Raw genomic sequence first — 16,493 nt, 5'->3', positions numbered from 1 at the left:
TATCACCTGTTTTATCACCTACATGTAAATATCTTGAACTACTATAGGTTTCAATAATAATTTTCATTACGTTCATTTTGTTTCATTCGCTTGCTGTTTTTTTTCTTAGTTGCCAATCTTTGTTCTATATTCTTATACATGACTTCTCAGGAGGTCCCCCTGACAGTTTTCACTTTGGGACCACCTTCTGTATTATATCAACTTTTTACTTGCACTGTATTGTACTGAATAAAGTCTGAATCTATCTAACAAAAAAAAGAACGTTCCTGAGATGAGCTATACCTCCTCTACTGGACACTTCCTCTACTGAGCTAAAAATCACACCAGTAGCGACATGCCAAAGGCCAGTTTCGATGATGTCTCACACAACATTACCCTTTGCCACGTGTCAATAATGTTTTCCTCACATATTTTCCTCTTCTTCGATATCCCTCGGACGGCATTCCTATATCACCTGTTATTTATTCGTATATTTATTCATACGCATACTAGCCTACCTTTTATAATTAGAAAAGGAACCTTACACAGTGAAATAACACTTCATAAGGGTTGAAAGTAAGGATTCTGTGAATGCGTTAGTGCATTTTTTTTGCTCAAGTTGTCACGAGAACTGTTCTTGCCTGCCAAAATAGTGCAAAACTTTGTAGCTGCTTCTCTATTTGCTGTTGTCGGTGTTTCTACAACCAGCTTGGTCAGGTACCTTGGCTACACTATTTTTGTGAAAACCTACAAGAAATTTCCGAGTAACATAATTCCATAAATTACAGGTAAATCCCCGGCTACATCCACACCCACTTCGCCATGCTTGCGCGAAGCATGACCTCGATGTTGTGCTTCTGTGTGGGTGTTCACATTATGGCCTCGCCTTCTTCTGGCACTCCCTTACCTTCGGTGATCACATGCACTCGCGTGTTCAGAGATGCCCTCCGCGTGTTCAGAGATCACTCTGCACTGATGTCCAGCAATAGAAGAAGGAAGAGAGCACACTGAAATGTACACTTACTATTTCCCAGTTTTTGCATCACCGGGAACGCGTCAATTTACTTGATGACTACACTGTACGTTTTTTACAGGCATATTTTATGGCAGAATATCACTTTCCTACATTGCCAATGTACGTGTGTTGATGATTGTACGATAATATTTAATGATATGTCGGGTCTAACGTCCGAAAGACAACGAATGATTTTGAATGACGCCGTAGCGGAGGACTCCGGAAATTCCTAACTCCTGTCTTTCTTTAACGTGCACACAAAATCTGAGCACACAGGGCTACAAAAGTTTCGCACCGAAAATGTGGCCCCCGCAGCCAGGATTCCATCCCGCGACCTGCGGGTCACTAGTCGCGTACTTTAGCAACTAGACCACCGCAGTGGGGCTTTCATTCTCTTTTGAAATGTGCTACCGAGTTGAATTACACATGTTAGCGTAAAAATACCAGGACCTTTTTTAGTATCCCACTTCTTTATGGGTATGTCTTTCTGATTGTTTCTATTTATCTCTCCGTCTAGCCACCTACCTCTTGGCTCTCTCCTATTCGTCTAATAAGATTTTAACTGTCAAAATTTGCGTAGCAAGACACGAGTGTATCATAAGCACTATGCGAACGCAATGACAAGAATAACGAGACACCCTTTTGCGTTCTTCGTAATACTTTTTCGCAATGTTCATATGTGTCCTATATCAGCATTTCGAAACCCACGCTATAAGGCTGTACGCCAAGCATGCTGGACAACCGGTATTGACTCATGCTTAACAGGATAGGAAATTGGCCACGTTTGTATGAATTCATTCTATTGAAATATCCCCAAGCGGTAAGACGAATGCACACGAAAAAGGGAACACGAAACCCAAGCGCCGACTCTCAGATGAACTTTTATTCTCATGCGTACAGCTTGAATATATACCCAGGCATCGCTTCACTCAGATAGAACACCTGTACATGAACGTGTGACGACCTGTGGGAGCAATCAATAAAACAGAAATACCACAATATCTCTTTCCAGTCAAGTACATATTTGTCTCCTACAAGGCTACAGAGGGTAAGCTTATGAATGTTTCGTTTCTTTTTGTATGTACCAAGCTTCGATGCTGTCTCAAGCTGTCTGTTTATGATGCCGCCGCACCGTTCTGGTTTCACTGAGCAGTGAACTAAGTTGACTTGTGAGTATTAACGTCCTGAAACCACCATATGATTATGAGAGACGCCGTAATAGAGGGCTGTGGAAATTTTGACCAACTGCGGTTCATTAGCGTGCACTCATATCCGAGCTTACGGGCCTACAGCATTTTCGTTTCCATCGAAAATGCAGGCACTGCATGCGGAATTATTTCCCACAACCTCCTCCGCGCTACCAACAATGCATAGGTATATGCGATAGTAAATTCAATATGCATTAACCTACAACTATGAATGCAGTGTTCTGAAGAAATGACAGATCGCCGCGCCACCCAAATCTCTTTAGGAAAACTTGTGAAGTTGGTATACATTAATTCATTCAAGTTAGAGAAAAAACTCTAAAATTGTCAGCATTATTGCTTGCACGTGCCTAAAAGAACGTGTTGAGAATAATTTACTACTACAAATAGAGCATCTTTCTCAAATGCACTAGCTAAGCGTCAGGCTTTCACAAAATGTCCACTAGAGGCTCCGTTCCTGGTAGAGCAAGAACTTAGCCATCTTTTGTTACAATAACCAAACACGCCCACATACCAGATGCTTTCGACTAAACGCAATAAACAATAATTGTACTGTCACCTAAACTGTTTAAATCAGACCGCGGTAAACACAATCAATGGCTAATCAATCATTCCTGTTTAACTCGCTCAATAGACTTTTAAACAGATTCAATAATATCAAGACGTCCAATATACTTCTTTCATTTAAGAAACAGTTAAGGAAGACTCAATTTAAGGAAAATACACTCTATGTACAAAAGTCAATGCGTAAGTTGAATCTCTGTATGCATTTTTATAGGGCCTGGATGCTTCACCCATATCACATTTTACTATAGAAATAGCCGACAATTTCGCACCGATTTTCTCTCTGTCAAAAGTGCTGCTTTCAATCGCGCGTTCGGGGGAATTTTAGTTGATGTTATTTTTGTAGTTCGATGCGTAAACGAGATACTAATCTCATTGAAGATCGCCTAGAAACGCAATGATCCACTGCAAACTTGCCGTTTTGAAGGTTGTGCCCTGACAAGACTTGATGAAGTCAAAAAAGCGGTCGGTCCCTGCATACATCTGATATATAAATATTAAATAATTGACTCTAATAAGAATTGCTTGTGATATTTTTCTTCACGCCCTTCCTTATAAAAATGAAAACGATGCGTGTATTCTCACTAGACTGCAGTACACATTCGCTCGCGAGACCATATACCGCAAGCGCATATGCTTAGGCACGTCAGTAAATCTTGTTTCACTTTTTAGCGCACAAACCAATAAGGACGAAAAGCAATACAGACACAGCGTTGGGCCTTCAACTGAGCGAGCAAGGCTGACCGGTCCTTTGACCTGCTCTGTCACTCCATCGAGGCACGCAGCAGCTGCAGCCAACACCGCTGGTGCGCTGGACGCATTGTTTGGGGCAAATCAATATTTCCAACTTTAAACAGGTCTCTGCAACTTTTTGTTTCTACACACATTCAATGACGTAGCACTGAGCAAACCGCAGCTGACCTAAGCTATCATGTCATTGTGGTGACGATGGTCAGGTCATTCACAAGGTGAATCCCCAGTAAAATAATTGTTAGTGCCTTCGGAAATTGTTAAACAAAATAGTTGATTTCAATGCGGGAAATTTCACTCACCCAGCGATGATTTCTTGGGATGAACAGTTAGTCTTTACAAGAGTAACATTTGCTCTACCGAGGATCACCTCCAAGGATCAACAGTTAGTCCTTACCAGAGTAACATTCCCTTTGTGAGGGACTATTTCGAAACATCATCTGTTAGATTTTTAATGTAGTTACTGTCAGTCCTCCCAGGAGAAACCCGCAGTCATGTTGATGTTATTACTTCAAGGACTAACTCTGTATCCTTTTGAAGTTGCTCCCCAAAAGAACGATTCGTTGTAGCAAATAACTTGATCCTGAAACCTCCCTACCCTTCTTGGACCTTTTTATCTTAGAGCGTACAGCTTAGAAGACTAATGTTGTTTGACGACATTTGCTGCTCAGCAAGCTGACACATTGCCAAATTTAACTAAACGCACACTGTTCCTAGGTAAATGTCTGGAGAGGAAGGGGGGTGGCAATCGAGTACATATGTTTTGACACGGACCTACCACGTTCGCCAGTTGCAGTTACACCTTCATGTTTTCTTGCAAAGTTGGCACTCTAGAATAGGTGCAAATCTTTATAAATATTTACACTTATTCTGGAGCGTGTCGTAGATTGAAATTACAGTTTATATTATATATGATATGAACTGTAAATTCAATCTACGACACACTCACTTTTCGTGTCAAGAACACCATTTGTTGCAGCAATGCAATGCTGTAGAACCTGCGGTATAAGGCGAGAAATGAGATGGTTGTATATTTATTGCAGGGAAGTAGTGAAAACAGAAAAGCAACACTCCAAATCATACCAACTTTGCTGACTACCAGATATCAGCAGTGAATTGCAGCAGTAATACAGAAGTCTAGGCTATCTACCTAAATATACAGGGAGGAGCTGCGTGTGCACTCAGTTACTTTTCCATGTCATCATTGATATTTTGAACAATAAAAAAAAACATTTTGTCTCCAAAAGCTTACGGTGGTGATGACAAGGGTAATGTCGCAAGTGGGAGCATGTGAAGTAGACAGACCACGTCAACCCCTTCTTATTACTCACGTAAATTCAAGAAACTTTCAAGTGTTCACTTTCATGCATGATTTACTCTTAGTAAGTGCGTGATTATATTAGTGCGCAAGACACTCGCAAATGTATTCAGGTGAATTTTCGGTTCCCTGATTTTCTTTAAACTTTCGTACCTTGACTCACTCATGAAACGTGTGAAGACTGATGGAATGAAACATCAATTTCATCCGTCTGTCATGTCTGCAAGTGAAATTTTTTGTGAATTCTAAAATTCATGTGAATTGTGTCTACTTGTGATAGCCTTAGCTGTTCACCTATCAAAGCTGATACCGATTCGTAAAAGATAAAGAAGCACTAATACTTATGATATAACTGTCAGTTCAAGCGCACGAATAAACAGAAAGAGAGGACAAGCGCTTTCTCACATATAAATGATTGACTAGAGAGGGAAGAATATATAAACAGGCAATCGAAAAATAACGCATGCGTGTGCAGGCAAAAAGTACATCTGTGGCAACTCGAGAACACAGAGTAAAAGAAGAAAAATTATCTTAGAACAAAATCTAAAAAAGCAAACTCTTTATATAATAATATTCAACATGATGTTTGAATAAGATTTATGACCAATCGTGCGTCAAATTTTCAGTAGGCAATGAAATTCCTAAGTTATTACTCACCTCTTTTACATCACTGTCAGCCGTATAAATCGTAATATTGGTAGTAATGAGAACGAGTATGATTGAGAGCACCTCTGTTTGCATCGCGGTTTGGTTGACTTTTCTTCATGCTTCCAGGCGCTCAACGTTTTGATTCGCGCTAATCAACAGTTTCCTAAAGACTAAACTTGGTACGCCACTTGTTGGCCTGACGTATATGTATCGTGACATAGATGTATCGCCTTTCCGTGCTCATAGCATTACCCTCTTCGACAGTCATAAACAACTAAGGGCTGTTCAAACCGCCCGCGAGTGGGCGGTGGACCATAGTCTTCCGACACCAAAGTGGTCACGGCCCGCAACTACGAATATGCTGCTTCTTAGGACCCAAATAAAGTTTGTTATCTGGCTGAAATAACAACAGTCCCGTATAGTCAACACTTTATGTGCTTGATAATGACTCGAGCGCATAATCACTAAAACGTCACCGAAGTGTTCACATGAATACTGTGAATCGAGCATTTCAAAAAAAAAAAAGGAACACAATCTGCTGTCAGCACAGTGCTTAATAAATGGGATTAACTTCTCGAACTACGATATGATTATGAGAAAGGCCGTAAAGTATGGCTACGGAAATTTCAACCACCTGCGGTTCTTTACTTGCACATAAATATAAACAGACGAGTCCCAAGCACCCTCATAAATTCAGCCACCACGGCCAAGATTCAGTCGCACGAACGCGGCAGGTCTCGGAGCACAATGCAGCAGAAGTTCAGACAATTTCCGAGATGCTAGAAGTTTGAGTGATGGCCTGGAAAAGTTAGAGGTCTACTCTTCGATCCGCGTATAAGATCGCAATTTGTCCGTTAAGGAAGCTCTTAAATCTTTAAGGGGCGTGTGGTTTGCCTTAAATGCCGTTCGGCATTCCTGAGAGCTCGCTGACAATGGAAAAAATATATCGCACCGACGCACTTGGTGCAAAATTAACTTTCTCTTGGAGACGATCGTTTGTCTTTGTAATCAATGACGTTCTGGATTAGAATGTCTTGTGAATTTTTGTGAACTGACACATGTAATATACTTTAGATCTGGGCCTACATTTACTGAGGATACCGTTTAAGAGCTACTTTGGGTAATATATTATAAGAAATGCAAGATAGAAAGCAAGAGAAAAAGTGTCCCGGTATCTGCGTATTTTTCTTCAAATGACGTCGAAAGACGATAGTCTTGCGTTAGGAGAGAGTGGGCAAAACATTTATTTGATGTTTTGCGCAGGAAAATCGGGGAATTCTATTCTCGAGGTGCTGCGTTAGAGTGCCTCGAGCTGCAGCGGAGGCGAACAAACGCATCAAGTCACGTCACACGTGAGACATGAGCGCGATCTGGTAGTTTTTTTCTTGAAAACGGAGGGCGTAGCTCTGGGACGAGTGTGCGCACCCATATCAGAGGTGATAAGGTGTAGAATGCAAGGCGACGGGTAGGTGCCACAACTGTCACGTCTTAGCAAAGCATTTGAAACAATTGTCTATTCGTGCAAGCGTTGCACGGTCAGCGCAGCGTGATAAGCGCTATGGTCCCTAAAATTACTTAAGTGTGCGTTTTCTAGTAAAAGACGCACATGCAGATTATATACGCGTTGTTATGGTGCCCCAGACATGCGCAATAGTTGCTTCTTTATTGAAAATTGCGTAAGTATGAACACTGAATTTTGAGCAACATTGGTGGATGCTGCGGATGGGGTCGGCCGTTTCAAGTACCCGATGTCGGTATGAGTGGACAAACAGACAAACGTACGGACAGGCAGACAGAGAGACAGAGACACAGACAGACAGACCAACATTTTTGCGTCGAAGGTGCCCAAGAGAGACTATCGTCTTTAAAAAACCGGTGCGTGCTCTCAGCCACACAAATCTTGCAGGAGGGAAACTGGGCGAGTCTGAGGACTAACATGGTTGCTTCTAGCTTTTTGGCACGATAACGTTAGAGGGCTAATTTTGCTGAAACTCAGGCGCTGGTGTCTTTGTGGGGGCTGTTGGTTGTGACCGAAGAATCTTCACCTGGCGTGTTGCAAAATTTTAGAAAGATGCAGATAAAAATAAATAAAATAAAAATATCAGTTTTTAAGCCAGGATCCAACCCAGATTTTTTTGTGGCAAAGTGGTGTTCTATCACAAGGCCGCACACTGGACTGAAAAATTTGTGAAAAAAAAACTTCCCCTATTGAGAAATTTAGTGAAAAAAAAACAATAATACTTTACAAGCACATGTGTCCTATATACAGGCATCACAATGCATAAAATTCTCCAGAAATATTGCGTGGCATAAGCGTAGATCACCATCAGAAGTGAGAATGTGTGATTATCACAATGACTTTCTGATTTAAAGCCAGCCAACAATTACAAAAGACGAACACTTTACTGCGCGTAATTCCTTAGTATCACGTAGTGAATGCATAGCAGGGTGGAAAACTTTTTGTGTGCACAATAGCTCATAAATTAAGGCAGGCTACCTGTTACACAGTATGCAGGCATATGGAAAAGCTTCAGACACAGAAACTGCTGTCAAATTTATAGACTGCATTGTAGTAATCGACATCTTAAACTTCTCGAGTTACATCCTACAACGAAACGTATGCATTGAGTGGTAGAAGTACGCGCTAGGAACACTATATCACTAACGCCGATGCTGTACTTCAGTTTGGTGGTTTGTGATCTGTGAGATGTTTGATTTCAACCAGAGAGAGGCGTAGAGGCCCATCGAAGTCTAAACCACATAGCAGAACTGCGTGCGCAAACGCAATGGTCGCAAATCTCATAGATCGATGGGCGTATCATCACTAGCGTAAGCATTTTACTTACTCGGCTCGTCTTGGAGCCGCCGTGGATTTTGATGGTTCCCAGTTCTCTCTCGTACGTGCTCAGCGTCTTCGATTCACGGCCCTCTCTTAGCAGCTGTTTGTCTGGCTAACTCTGGCTTCTCTCATTTTTAGTGAAAGTTGTATAATCGAATTAGGAATTTTTCTATGGCAAATACACGTTATGATTATGATCGTGTTCGGATAGGCCGCACATAGTTCTATGGCACATGACTGCTTGTTGGGCTAAGGATTGCCTTTTTATTTTAAGTGTCCCTGTGCTTAGTAGTGGGATCTACCTAATTAATGTGGCGCATTCCCATTTATCACAGGTTTTTAAGGGCGAAAGGGGGGAGGACGAGCTCAACAAACAACAATTTGCTAAAGAGCTTGGCTCTTCCAAGCGACACAAAATAAATGTCAACGCTTGCGTTTAACGTCTGCAGAATGTACTTAAAAATAGCGTGAACAATCTTTCTGATCATGCACAGTGCTCGTTACGAGACGTGTCACATTCGGCATGAAGCAGTATTTATACCCACGCGTGCTTCCTAGCATATGTTGATGTAACAAGTCTGTTACAGTACACTGTAGTCATGGTAAAGTTTGCGGCACCACGAAGCAGCAAGTAAAAGTTCATAACTTACGTGCTTAAAACAATACGTTATTAAAGAAAAAAACTGCGTAAACGCACATAATGCGCCACACAGATGAGCCAGAATGGTTCCACAAGTCGTTTCTAATGGCAATAGCTCAGTATATAATTCGAAAAGAAATCACAGCATATCTACGGAGTATATCATGAGTGGGGGTGAAGCGTTCGTCCGTCAATCTGTTCGTTCATTTGTCCGTTCGTGCATCCGCATGCCTGTCTGTTTGTCTGTCTGTTCGTCTGCCTATTTGTTCGTTTGTCTGTGTCTCTGTGTTTGCCTGTGTGTCAGTTTGCCTAGCTGCCTGTCTGTTTGTCTGTCTGTTCGTCTGCCCGTCTGTTCGTTTATCTGTGTGTCTGTATTTGCCTGCGTGTCAGTTCGCCTAGCTATGGCGGCTAGATGGGGAGGTGGCGCGAGCGCGGCGCGAAAGGCGATCCGCCGTTCCATGACACGTAGCGGTGGCGCTGCGGCTCGTAGTAAGATGCCGCTCCGACGCGGCCTTCTATCTACTGCGTACACGGCGCTCATTTTATTATCGGCTGCTCGTTTGAAATGGCTTTATCGGCTGCTCGTTTTGAAATGAGCACGACAATACATCTAAGCTTTCAAAACCGCTCTGATGCTGTACAAGTATCCGATACTTGCGTTATGGTCCCTGTAATCTTATAATTTATTTAACTGCACTCACTTTTGGCTAAGAGTGTTTGCTTTTTGGAACCGGTAGCTTGTCGTCCTAGTGTGCGCTGTGTGACTGAATTTCATAGCACCCGCACTCGCTAAAATTATGGCTGGGCTAAGGTGTAAGACTATTGCCAAGATATTGCAAAAGTTTGATTGCCACTGCTCGTGTCAAACGACACCTCTTTTATGCACTACAGGCGGACTTCAGATATTAACACTTATTTTGCATACAAAATTAATTTACAATAACATATTCATGTCTGAGCAACATTCACGAAGCCAAAAAGAAGCAAGAAAACGCATTCCACATACACAAATAAAACAAATTAAAACAGAACTTATAACAAAACCTAACACAAACAGAACACACAATAAAATAAAATATCACCCACAGTTATATTGAAAAATCACAGAAATTCTGCCTTAAACAGTGTCATATGAACGGAATTCAAATACAAATAGTGTGACGTATCTTGCAAAAAAATGAAGAAAAAGCATTTACTAGTACTCATGAGATTTCTTTGGGCACTGGAATGATGCATGAGGAGTAGATGACGCCAAGACTAGGACCACTTGTTTTACAAGATTAGACACTACAATCCACAAACACAACCAATAGCAGCATGTTTATTGTGCTATGGCACTGATGCAAAAATTTTCTGCTGAAAAAAATTCAAAATAGAAGCACTCAACCACATTACAATACACGTCTCAATTTCAGCAGTTTCACTCGCTTCTGCCTTTCACCTCGTAAAGAATTCTGGTTTTTCACTTGGAAACGAAGCCTAGTTAACACGTAAAAATTGGTTATTTTGTTGGTGAGAATTGAGCTGTGCTTGGCACATCCAACAAGAGTCAGGTTTGCGAGCTGAAGGAATGAAACAAACTCAATAAGGCTATCACTGCTCACCTGCTTTAAACTAAAGCAGCGTGTAAATGTATTTTCAAGTGTTGTCACAAGTGAATTTAGCTGCTCTGATGGGTATAAATGCCTCCCCTGTCTACTGCTTTAGTGAGGGATGCTGTTTCTGGAGGTGACCCATCCTTTTCTTGAAGAAGCTGTCGGCAACAATCCGTGCACACGGTGCTGGCAATACTTCGTCTTGCCACATAGCCAGCCATGTAATATATGAGCCTCGAGTCGCTGGCTCACACAACCATCGAAATGGGGCCAAGGAGGCCACAACCAATCAGCACGTCATGAGCCTCAGAAAGATTGCCTATGTCAAGAAGATCATCGATTCTTTGCTGAGGAGTAATGCTGACATCATCAGTTCCTACCAAGTTTCTCAAGAATCCCGAAGACACATTTCCATGTGTAGGCGACTTAACGAGGTTTTGGAAACTTGGTGTGTTTACTGAGATTAAAAACTGGCTTGTAGGGTGGCCATTACACCCTGACATTTGTCGCACAATCCCAAAAAGCCTTTCAATTGAGTCTTGGCACAACCGGCTTGTCATAAGTTAATGGTAGATAAGATTGGTAACTACATAATCCAACAAATGCAGAGTGCTCGAAAGAGTGACCCGAAGGCCTTCAGCTGTGCTCTGGCTTAGATAGCCTTCGGATGTAGCTGCTCTTTCCCACTCATTCAAATATTCCAGGAAGCTTTCAATAGAAACATGATGAGTGTTTCCTTGCCTCAGAGCACCTGAACTGCATCTCGATGTCATGGCCTCGATTATTCCTCGTATTCTTTCGATGAAGCCGGAAGTGGCAGCAACATCACCATGCCAACTTTCTATTTCATTCTTGTACAAGAATAAACCTCTGAGCACTTCATCAATGAACAACCGGAAAGCAATGTTGACTCTCATGCTCTCAAAGCCATTGGGTCCCACAACTGACTGGTTCACGTGTGGCATTGCTTTAAGTGTGGTGTCATGCCTGTTGTTGCATATTCTAGCCCAATCTATATGGGCTACACTAGCACGTCCTTCTGGCAGATTGACATTTTTGCCCACGAAACCATTCCGCACACATTTGAGAAGATGGGGGAAGTCGGAAATGAAGTAAATAAAACGTTCAGCATCAGTTGGGTGCTGCCTCCTGCACACTGTTTTGCCCTTTATTCTACACACACCAAACGAATGCCACATGCTCCTGTTAGAGGCAGCCCCATCACACGTTATAAAATCTACATGTAGTCCAGCGTTCTCACACAATACCACAGCTTCAAGTATGATCTTGGAAAGTATATCTGCTTTTACATTGCTATGTAAAGCAAACACACCAACAATTTGGTGCCACTTGCCACTAAACGGTTGAAACATCACCACAAGACCGTGGTCACAAGTGAGCATGCGCTGGGCTTCAGGTGTGAATTCACCAAGATTCACAAAGCCTGCAATTTTCCCAATTGATGCAAGGCTGAGATTTTCGGAGAGCTTCAGTTCATCAAACAGAAGTCCGCCATGGCATTTCGAAGGGTCCATTGTATTGGTTTTCTCTTTTACAGCAGCCAACAACTTGCTGCTCAGTCCAAACCCACTTCTGCACTTTCTCAGGAAACAACGAAGGAATGTACGCGAGGGCAGAACCTTGATTTTGTGCTTTCTTATGTGTTCGTAGAGCCGGGGGTTCTTCATGCACATGACTCCACATTCCAATACCCATTCTGCCTCATATGTCATTTCTTTTGTGCTTTTACGCTTGCATTCTGCCAGCCATGCTCTGACCTGTTGCTGCTGTTTTACAGGCAGAGCTTGTAATGCTTTCTCAAACATTTCTGAGTTGATCTGCGCATTTTCTTTAGGTTCTGGATCACAGACTTTCCTTTGAGAATTGCGAGCCTGCTTCTTTTCAGTTGCGCAGTTCGAAGCTTTAGCTTGTATGACGCTTTCCGACCACGAGTATTACCTCTCCTTCTGTAGGAAGCCTGATTCTGCAGGAGATTCTGGAGATACTTGCACTGTGGTCATGCCTGCTTTGCTGACTGTGCAACACTGAAGCATGAAGCACTGAAAAATACCTTGCCGCCATGCGTCTTCTCTTTGCGCTTCGGGTTGGGGCTGAACTCGCCTTCTGCTCCGAATTCTTTGCATGGGATGATCTTATCAACATGTCGAAGCAGATCTTCAGCCATTGCCACGTCATTGATCTCAAGTGAATTTACTTTTGTGGCTTGCACGAAAACGTTCGTGTGAACTGAACTGCCAGTCGCAACGAACAATACCACTTTTTCAAAATACAAGCTTTCGCGATGCAGTGCACATACTGGGAAGGCCGTGACATTGCACTCTCCAGCAATTGGCTGCCGAGTCCAGTAAGCGCTGGGCAGTCGGCAGTTCCCTACATCAGGCAGCACTGGTGTCACAGAACGAGCGCTCAAAATGGGCGCGCCGCCAAATTCTTGCGATAACGGGCTGGAATGACGCCGCGAGGCCAACGGAAAAAAAAGAGAACAAACTTCTAAAGGCTCCCCGGGCGCGCGACGCTCTCCCCTCGGAAGCGCGGCTTCGCCGATGAACCTCCTCACCCCACAGCGGCGGCCGGGCAAGCACTCGAACGTTCTAGAAGGAAATGGGCGTGTTCGGCTTGGTTGAGTCATCGGTCGGGGACGGCCCTCATACCGTCTCGCACCTCTCCCCAGCCTTCGCTGCGTATCGCGCCGACGAAATGACGAGAACCTTCTGGAATCGCGCACGGAAGGTATTTAACTGAGCAGCGGAGACGAGAGAGCAGGAGAAGACGGAAGTTAGCGCCAGAGCGCGCAGGGTATACCGCCGTGTAGTCGGCGAAGGTTTTGTCCGTAGAGACAAAGCGGGAGATGAAGAGGATTTCCACCTGAGGGTTGAAGACTCGAGCTACAGGCAAGAGTGTGTGTTCACCGCTATCGAGCGAAGAGGCGTGCAAACAGCTGCGTGTGTGAAGCCGACGTGTTCCGGCGAAGAAGTTTGACGCTTGGAGAGTGACCTATTGAAGACGGGAGGTTTCCTGGAAGAGAAACTTCGGCGAGGTTTCCTGGAAGAGAAACTTCGAGGGCTGCGGAACGACAACAACGCTGGACTTTGAGTGAGTGATTCTCGGAAGAGTATCATCTAGACTTTGGTTCCAAGAACTTTGGGCTGAATAGGTTTTCTATCTCTTTAGTCTTTAAGTGTCTTGGTTGTTCAATGCATGCGACTGCATTGTAGTGCGCATTGTTGTCTGCGTCCGTTGTTTCAAGTGTGGTTGATTGTACTGTGTAGTACGTTGTTTGATTGGTGACGTATTGTATGTAACTATTGTGGAGTGTGTATTCTTGTGTATTGTTTTCGATCTGCCATTTTTGAGATTATAATATTTGTTTTGTTTATCAACTCTCGGCTCTGACTTGTTCTTTGGGCCACAGCCGGCGTCCGCTGGCGCGCCAAAAAGGACCACTTCTAAATTATCCACGCTTTCGTGGTGCGGTTCGGGAGGCCAATACTTCGGCCCTTGGAATTAGCCCGGCGATCGCCTCCCTAATTTACGGGACCTGTGTGACAATGAATCTGGCGTCCGCGAGACAGGACCTTTTGGTGCACAGTGTGTCCAAAGTAGTAAGAAAGAGCCTCGAGTTGTTGACAGTGCTATCGGAACGATTTTGTGTGTTGTTCAGTGTTCTCGTTAACGAGTGCAGGGAAGTGTTCTGATAGAGTGATTTAGGCAGATACTTTTTACACGCAGCAAGACTTTATTTGCGAGACCACATGGATCTCGAAAAGTTAGTAGCTCTTGGTGAGAAGACGGGTCTTTCTTGCGCCGAAATACGGAAATGGGTAAGCCAGAAGGAGAAAGAGGCGGTGGAGAAAGAGAGGTAGGCAGCTGAGAGAGCCAAGAAAGAAAAAGCAGCTGGGTTGGAACGAGAGAGGTTGGCAGCTGAGAGGGCAAAGGAAGAAAGAGAGCAACAATTGAAGTTGGAGTTGAAGAGAGAAAAGTTGGCAGCTGAAAGGGCGAGAGAAGAAAGAGAAGCAAAGGAGCGACAGCTGAAAGACGAAAGTGAAGGAAAGGAGCGACAGCTGAAAGAAGAAAGAGAAGCGGAGATGGCTGAAAGGGAACGGCAGCGGCAGCACGAGATGGAACTCGAGCGGCTCCGTTTGCAACAGTGAAGTGAAACTCCGGTCCAAGCTAGAGTTGAAACCAGCGAACGGGAGGAACATGGCTTCCGCTTGAACCCAAGCAAGCTGCTCGTGGCATTTGATGAAAGGAAGGACGATCTTGACGCGTACCTTCACAGATTTGAGACGATTGCAAGGAGCCAGAATCGGCCGGAATATCAATGGGCAACTGCTTTGAGTACTTGCTTGAGTGGTGAAGCGCTCAGTGTGTACGGTAGGCTGACGCCAACCGATGCAGCCAACTATGCAAAGGTGAAAGCTGCTTTGCTGAAGCGATTTAGATTTACTGTAGAAGGATTCCGGGACAGATTTCGGACAGGAAAGCCAGCTGATGGTGAGACGGCTACGCAGTATGCCGCCCGACTTTGCCATTATTTCGACAGATGGATTGAACTTTCAGGGACAGCGCAGGAGTACGATGAGCTTAGAGAGCTCCTAATTAAAGAACAATTTCTTACTAGTTGCCACCCAAGCCTGTCGCTGTACTTGAAAGAGAGGAAGGCTGAGTCACTTGAAGGAATGCTTGAATTGGCTGATCAATTCTTGGAAGTGCAAGGTGGAACTAATTTGGCAAAGATCAAGAAGGATTGTCCCGATGATTCGAAGAAATTGGCTCCCGAAGAAAAGAAGCGTGCACCAGAGGGCATTCCGCGATGTTTTCTGTGCAACCGAGTGGGTCATCGCGCGAAAAACTGTCGAACGATCTTTACGAGCCCTACGGCAGTAAAATGTTTTAAGTGTGGTCAGACTGGGCCCAAAGCAGACGCATGTCGAAACGGGGCGAGTCAAACTCACCAGGTATCCTGTGTGCAAGCGGCACCGAAATCCGGTAATAATGCCGTCACGGATGGATTCGTAGAGCTGAAAAATGGGGAGAAAATTCCTATTGTGGGTGCTGTAATGACAAAGCAGCCAACCGGTGTTTCGAAGGGAATGCCAACGCTGCCTGGAAAAGTTGCAGACAAAAAGATTACGGTGTTAAGAGATATCGGCAGCTCCACTGTGATCGTGCGGAGAAATCTAGTAAGGGAAAGTGAGTTAACAGGTAAAACGAAACCGGTTTGCCTAATTGACCGTACGGTTCGGATGCTTCCCGAAGCAGAAATTGAGGTTGAAACCCTGTACTTCAGCGGGAAGGTTACTGCTTTATGCATGACGAACCCCCTGTACGATCTCGTCATCGGAAACATCGACGGGGCGCGAGGGCCGAATGATCCAGAATGTTTGGGAGAAGATCCTAAGATAGAGCCCGTGCCAACCCAGCGACCGCGAGATACAGTGAAGGAGCATCCCGTGATGGATCTCACTAGAGCCCAAGGTGAAGCCGCGGCGCAAGAGACAGCGAATGAGAAGATGATCGAGTTGAATGAGTTCACGTGCTGGGCAGCTGGACGTACGTCGGCACGACCCCAACCGACAGACAGAGTAAAGGTGACGGAGTCGGCCAGCCCGGCCCAATGTCGTGACATGAACAAGCGGGTGACAGGATCGGTTGAGCGTTATCACCCGTTAACAGTGTCAGAAGTGACAACGATGGCTGAGACGCCTCCTCAGACCCCGTCGTTGGAAAAGGCTCGCCGAAAAAGAACCAGGAAAAACAAGAAGAGATCGAGCGAGCACCGCAAGTAAGGACGCAAACGCAGCTCGAAATACACAGGATAGGTGCTGAGATGGAATCGAAATGTGTTTGGCAGGGCTGAGTGACATAGGTTGTGTTATTGTTCTTGTTATCCTGTGTCACTAGTGTATGTCGAGCGAG

This window comes from Rhipicephalus microplus, chromosome 9, assembly GCF_043290135.1.
Source record: "Rhipicephalus microplus isolate Deutch F79 chromosome 9, USDA_Rmic, whole genome shotgun sequence".
NCBI lineage: Eukaryota > Metazoa > Arthropoda > Arachnida > Ixodida > Ixodidae > Rhipicephalus > Rhipicephalus microplus.
The sequence above is the reverse complement of the archived record's forward strand: the minus strand, read 5'-3'. Positions refer to the sequence as shown.